This window comes from Hyperolius riggenbachi, chromosome 1 (genome assembly GCF_040937935.1).
Source record: "Hyperolius riggenbachi isolate aHypRig1 chromosome 1, aHypRig1.pri, whole genome shotgun sequence".
Taxonomy (NCBI): domain Eukaryota; kingdom Metazoa; phylum Chordata; class Amphibia; order Anura; family Hyperoliidae; genus Hyperolius; species Hyperolius riggenbachi.
Window position 1 is genome coordinate 416,093,961 of NC_090646.1, and position 7,774 is coordinate 416,101,734.

A 7,774-nucleotide genomic window follows, 5' to 3' on the forward strand; every position below is an offset into this window, starting at 1 on the left:
CCCCCCCCAGCTAGATAGTGACAGGTGTCCCCCCAGTTAGATAGTAACAGGAGCCCCCCAGCTAGATAGTGACAGGAGCCCCCCCAGCTAGATAGTGACAGGTGCCCCCCCAGCTAGATAGTGACAGGTGCCCTCCCAGCTAGATAGTGACAGGAGCCCCCCCAGCTAGATAGTGACAGGAGCCCCCCCAGCTAGATAGTGACAGGAGCCCCCCCAGCTAGATAGTGACAGGTGCCCACCACTTAGATAGTGACAGGTGCCCCCCACTTAGTGACAGGTGCCCCCACCAGTAGCGAGCCCATTACCTCTCTCTCCTGTGTCTCCGCTGCTGCTGCCCCACACCTCAGACCTCACAGATCGTGGCGACTGAAGCAAGCAGAGCGCGCGCATGAAACCCGCGCGGCAGAACGTCACATGCGGAAGTGACTAATGATTCACTTCCGCATGTGACGTACTCCGTGCGGGTACCATGCACACTCTGTTTACCTCAGTCGCCACGATCTGTGAGGTCTGATCTGTGAGGCAGCGGCAACGGGGGGACACAGGAGAGGCCACAATAAGAGGGAGCAGGCATGGCGCCCATAGCGCAAGCCATGCCTGCATCCCAGGGAGACGAGCGGGCCGCAGCAGGTGACCTGGCGGGCCGGATGCGGCCCGCGGGCCGCCAGTTGGACAGCACTGGACTAAAGTATAAAAGTAATTATCACAAATACCATAGTTTTGGAAGTTATGTAATCATTTAGGTCAACATGGATCTCTCTGAAACAGAGTGCCACTGTAGAAGTCCAGATATGTCTCACTTCTCTGAAGCAATATGGCACCTGTCTGAGAAGCAATGTTCTTCCTTGCAAACCAGAGAAGGAACAAGAGGAAATAACATTCATGAGACCATCACATTGGGTTTAAGAATAAAATGTATTTGCTGTACCATATTTTCTGGTCGAATTCAATGGACATACTGTATGTCCATATTTTTCAACCACACTATGTAACTAATAACTATTTTAATTCTGCCATGTGTAGGAGTTTGAACAGATGTGTTTATTTTTAACTTCTTGCAATTACCCATTTAGATGAACAGTTCACTGTATACAAGGAGCCAGTGGTGTAACTGCAGAGCTTGGGGGCCCAGTGCGAGCTTTACATGAGGCCCCAAGCATTCTACTCATATGGAACCCCAAAACCTACCAAGGACAGCAGCAGTGTCAGAGAGGTATATTTAGAGTAAGGTAAATGTTTGTTAAGGATTACCACTATGCAATGCACATATAACCGTGTTCATTACTAGCATAGCATCAATGAAAAGCTAATCTGCCCTACATGTTTGCATACCTTTACCCAGCTCAGACCTCTGCAGGAGTAAATGACCAGTCACAAATTCACCTTACCTGATTGACTTTTGCTTGACCAACTTCTTTAGGCAAAGCTGCCAGATACTTTCAACTTTAGGTCATTCGTCATCCTTTCTTTCTGGAAGTACTGCATAAAGATGTTGCTGAATTTGACAGAGACTCAAGAAAATACTGTTGGAAGGGACAGTCCCATCCTGTGGGTTGTTCTTGGAGGATTAAACATTGTGTCCAGTAGGGTAATAGCTTTAAAAGGCTATGGTTATCTCCTCCTTAGCTCAAGGCAGGAACTGTTCAGTGCAATGATTCTAGCATCTGTTCTTCATTATTAGTACTTCTAAATAGTATACTGCCATAATTTGTGATGACCTCCAAATTTTGGTAACAAACAGTTTACTTAAAAAATACTTGGAGCTCAGTTACTATCACATTGCCTGAGTTCCTAGACTTGTTTCTTTATTATTTTCCCCATTATTTGTTTCCTCTGTTTCACCATCTTCTTCACTCTTCATGGGTACAACAGGGAAGAATTTATAGATCCAATATGCAGTCTAGAGTCTTATTCTTTCTGTCTAGTCATTTTCAGGTCTAGTCTCGAAATATGTGTATTGGGAAAAATGCTTGTCCTGTGAACTGCTGCCAGTTTGTGTCTCAGAACTAGTAAGGCAATACACCTATGTATTTCATAATCACCATTAAGGCTGTAGTCACACGGGCTGTTGACATTAGTTTGTTCACTACTTCTGTGGATCCAGTGGCCACTTTCAGTTATCAGTCAGCATGGACAGTGGGGTGGTGTCTGTATTGTGCGCGTTCATTTGAGTGGGTGGCAGCCACCGGCTAGTCATTACATGTGTTGGTTTTCTAACGTATAGTAACTGCATCACGTGCAAACAGCTGACTCAGAAGCGGCTAGTAGGCTACAAATGCTGCAACGTATTTGCATTACAAAGCAACTGGATAGCACTTTTTCTCTAGCTAATTGGTAGCTCAACCGCACAGCAAGTGCACAGTTCAACCATCTGTGTTCATTTGTCCTAACGCTACTTATACTTATTTATTGCAAAATAATGTAGCAATTGCATGTTCATAAACACTAAATATTTGTACTAGCACAGAAATGGAACTTCAAAGCAGACTAACGCCCGGTACACACTTTCAGTTATGATTGGCCAATCACTGACCAATTTTACTACCTCCATGTAGTATGAAGGTTTACCTACACAATCTGCTCATAGTATTCAATATATGTTGACCATCCTACTACATGGAGAAGGCAAATTGGTCAAAGATTGGCCAATCATAGTTGAAAGTGTTAACCAGGCTTTACTACAGAGAACAATGCACAGCATATCAACCAATCAGAGTTCTATTTGCTGAATCTTCCTTTCTTTTAGCAGTTTAGGCTTAGTACATTAGCTAAGTTCCTCTCAGACTCAAATTAAATACTTCACTTGAATGTAAGGATGCAAAAAATATACTAAAATGTAGTTTAAATAGAAGTAATCACTTAGTGCCTACACCAAGACCAAAAAATGGAAAAGTCATAATTGTCTGTTAATAAAAATTATGTAGTTGAAATGCAGTCCCACAGAACCAGTTAGTTGGCATGCATACTAATTTCCATATCCTAAATTCACAGAAATGTATATTTTACATTTCAGCAGCTTGATCAGCACAATACAGGCAGGCGCATGCAGCAAAGTGTGTGCTATACTGGGCAGATATGTCTGATGTATTTTTTTAGAACAGTATCTTCATTTACACTGTACTACCATGATAGATCAATTGCTTAAAAATAGCAAAACAATTACATATATACCTATTGAGGTTTTATTCAGATACAACACTTCCATAACCTGGTACATAACTCTCTATGTAACTGTGCTGTCAGTTTATAGCACACTGCAACTAAGAATATACCAGTTTTAATTGAGGTTCCCCAGTGAATCACCCACTGAAAGTGAAAAGTTGAAAACCAAGCAAGTTTGGATCTAGAACAAGCATGCAAAATCATTAAAGTAAAAAGCAGTAATTAAATATGTTAAAGTAAGTGCATAAGTGGTTAAGTACACATATGGGTATGCACATGCCTAACAACAATGCTGAGGAGATGTAGTTACCCACTGCAAGTCATTTTAGTATGTGTAGCTTTACAGCGAAAATGAGCACTGCTTTGTAATTACAGGCTACATTTTCTCCTTTGCCTTATCAGAAAGAAGAAGGTGTGATTTTAACCAAGAGCACAGCCAAGCTCATACACTCTTCATAGAGTTAAACATACCCACATCAAATATTAATGACAACGTCCTATCCTGTCTTTTACACAACCAACTTCCAAAACGTGTTCTTAGCTTTACCACTTGAGAAACATCGTACTAAATGTTTGATAACTCACTTTCCTTTCCTGTTTGTTAAGTATTCATGCTACTTATTAAAGCAGTTACAACTCGCTAGCTGGCTGATTAACCTACTCCTTGCCAAGTGGCCTGCGCTGATAACTTTTGGCGTACCAAGATCTGCTAATAGATTGTTTGCAGCCAGAAGCATGGCCAGAACGTGGCTTCTGACATGCAACAAGAAGCAGAGATAACAAGACCCAGTCCACCACTGCGCGCAGCCAGTGATGGGAAGTTCAGCACCTTGGACAGCTCGCATTCAGAGACTGTGCATACTCAACTAGCTGGTAGAGAAAATGATGATCTTACCACAGGCTGTTGAGATAGCAGTCCGGTCCGTTTGGTGGATCCTTGCCTTGAACTTATTCTTTTCCAGGACTCGCTAAACCTTCCTCGGCTGGCACGGCTCGCACTCCTCTTCCTACCCACGTCTGCCCCTTCATCTCTAGTGGAGCAGCGTCTGTCCAAATCTATGGAGCCTCTCCAGTTCTTCACCATAGTATCACCAGTGTAGCACGCTGATGTGCACAGGCAGGGTGGGGATGTAAGTTGTTCCTCTGATCAGGGCTCAGCTGGGCTGTGTAGATGGTGGTACCTGATGAACGTTACAAACTTGCCGCACACTCCTCCCAAGGTGTGCTGCGCTCCCTTCTCTGGGGAACTGGGAGCTAAGAGGTGTCGCCTGTGCCATAGAGACTCCTGGAGCACGCCCAGTCTACACCTAGCAAGGTGCCATTACCAGGAAGCTGAGGGAAGCAGAGACGCGGAGGTACTAGGAGCTGCCCTCAATTGAAGTGCATGGATTCTAATGAAGACGGATGATAGTAGAGATGTCATGAGGACTGTGGACGCAGACTACAATAAACCACGCCACAAAGAAAGAGGCGAGAGACACTTCATTGGCGTGTAAATCGTAACGTTGGTGCTAAAATAAAAATATATCATGCATAGCACAGTGCAAAAACAGATGATGACTAGTTTGCCGGTGTAAATAAATATACATAAAGCAACGAAACAGGAATACAGGAAATAAGGTGTTTGAATGCAACTTATAGACAATCACGCTAGTATGGACTAGAAGAAGAGCAGGGGCTGTGAAAGAACGTATAAAATGAAACTCGGGGGGACAGAGGCTAGAGCTAGCGAGGCACAGAAACAGTGGCAGTGCCAGGGGGCTGTATGGAGAGCTCTCTTGTCTCTTCAGCCAATTAGTTTGATGAGGAGTCCCCAGCTTCCCTGTAGATGTGCATGCCTCTCCTCCCTGACGCTGAGCTAGGATGTGCACACACAGCGCTACATGCTGTGCTGCTGGATCTTCCAAATCAGCCACCAACACTGGGGAGCTAGGTGTTTTTTTTAATGCAAAATTGCAACTATTGTGCTTCTTTTATTCATTGTATATTCACTTGATCCCCTATTTATTTAATGCTTGTTTGGATCATATATGACACAGTAGAATCATGTTATAGTAAGCTCTGGGACCTCTATTATTATACAACTTATGACCAATCCTGAAAACTTTTGATATAACTACTTGACCAGGTCCCTTGACGTTTACTATAGAGGAATTTTACTGTATCTGCAAATGAAATGCATCAAATCAAGGAAGAATATTTGCAGGCCCGGCCCTAGACAATTTGCCGCCTGAGGCAAACTTTAAAGAAATCGCTGCTGCTGACCCCCCCCCCCCAAGCCGTGGATGTGGGGGGGCTGCCCGAGCTGGAGGGAATAGCGGGCAGGAAGGGGGTATTGGGCCTAGCGGCAGGGAGCGGGGTCGGACCCCCCCTCCCTCGCCTGGGTCCCCCGTCCTCCGCTCCCCTCCAGCTTGTTACGTCGCTGGCTGGCTGCAGCTATAAGAGGCAACGGGCGGGAAACACTCACCACTTCCTCGTTCCAGCCTGCGCTCCACTGACGTCACTTCCTGCTACACCGCAGGAACGAGGAAGAGGTGAGTGATCCCCGCCCGTTGCCTCTTATAGCTGCAGCCAGCGACGTAACAAGCTGGAGGGGAGCGGAGGACGGGGGACCCAGGCGAGGGAGGGGGGGGTCCGACCCCCCTCCCCGCCGCTAGGCCCAATACCCCCTTCCTGCCCGCTATCCCCTCCAGCTCGGGCGGCCCTACACACCCACGGATGGGCGGGTGCTGCCCCCCCCCCCCCCCCCCCAGAAGTGCCGCCTGAGGCGAACGTTTCACCCCGCTTCATGGGCAGGCAGGCCCTGAATATTTGGCAATTATGTATAAAACACAATAAGAACTAAACTACTGCTGAAGTAAAATCTGAGTATTACAGATGTAGAGTTATTGTTTACAACTACTGCAAAGTTCCTAAGGCTGGGTTCACACTGGGGCATTGCATTCCCTGTAAAAACAGGATTGCATGGTATGCATGCGGAGTGACACCTACAGTAAAACTTTGGCTTGAGAGTGACTTGGTCTAAGAGCGCCTAGATATACAAGCAAACATTTTAGTGAAATTTTGTCTCGTATAAGCAATGTCTTAATATACAAGCAAAAAAAAGTATACATGCGTCACTTCATCACAAGGTGTCAAGAAAGTGGAGGGCTGCTACCAGCGACAGCCCACTGTTTCAGACCTCCTGGTCTTTCCTCAGTAGAGATGGCTCGAACCTCCAATTTTCGGTTCGCAAACCTCGAATGCGAACTTTCGCAAAAGATCGGTTGCATGAACTTTCGTGAACTGCAATAGACTTCAATGGGGACAGGGGCATAGCAATAGCCATAGCAGCTATAGCAGCTGCTATGGGGCCCTTCAGCAAAGGGGGCCCAGTGGGTATTTGATGTATTCACTATTAGCTTTATTGTGTTTCTTCACCCTCTGACTTTATCTCAGTACCCATAAACTATGTGCAGTGTTAAATGCATGGTAATGTAAATTCCCCAATTAACTCATATCCATAGGGTAGGGGCAAGTGGCATTGCTTAAAGCAGATCCGAGATAAAAAGTAACTATAACAAGTTAACTTCTCTATATATCTTATCTAAAGTTTAGATAGTTTACACAGCAAATCTAGTTGCACGCAGCTTCAACAGTTTATGATTATTTATTCCTGTGATACAATGAGGGCAGCCATGTTCTGTTTGTCACATTGTCACAGGCTGAGGGCTGGAGATGCTATTAGCTTACCTGTGTGTAAATTCAGTCCCCTCTCCTCCTCCCCTCTGCCTCTGAAATCAATGGCTAGTACCCTCCTCCTCCTCCTGCCCAGACTGAGCTCCCATAAGCCCTTGCTACCTGGGACTGAGTGCCAAGGCTCTCTGAAAAGCTGTGGGCGAGGCTTGTTTAGTTTATAGGGAATTAGAGTATTGAAACAAAACAAAAAAAGTATTTGGCTTGAGGAATGCCCTATAAACTATATGAAAGGAACACAATTATGCAATGTGTAAAAGTTTATCTCGGATCCACTTTAAGAGTGCCTATATCTAAGGGCCCCAAGAAAGTTTTGCTGTGGGGCCCCATGATCTCTAGCTACTCCACTGAATGGGGAGGCGAATCTTGAAAACTAGAAACATTTATGCTGGCCACAAAAGTGATGGAAAAGAATTTTCAAGGGGCCTAACACCTGGAGGGGGGCATGGCGGAGTGGGATACACAGCAAAAGTCCCGGGGAAAAATACGGATTTTATGCACAGCAGGTTTTAAGGGCAGAAATCACATTTTATTGCCAAATTGGAGGCCTAAAGTGCTTTAAAACATCTTGCATGTGTCTACATCAATCAGGTAGTGTAATTAGGGTACTGCTTCACACTGACAGAGTAAACTCACCGTGTAACGCACCACAAACAGCTATTTGTGTAGTGACAGCCATGCTGGACTGGTGTGCATCATTGCATGAGTGCAGGTGATGGTGGTTTTCAAGCCCATATTATCGGGCTGAGGTAGCTGAATGACAGAAGCTAGCAGCGGCCTTAAAAATTCAGGAATCCACCTGGAGTCCTGGACCCTGTTGGTGGTGGTGGAGAAGGCAGTCAAGCGGCCTGCAGGCAGAGATGCTGTGTGGGGACTG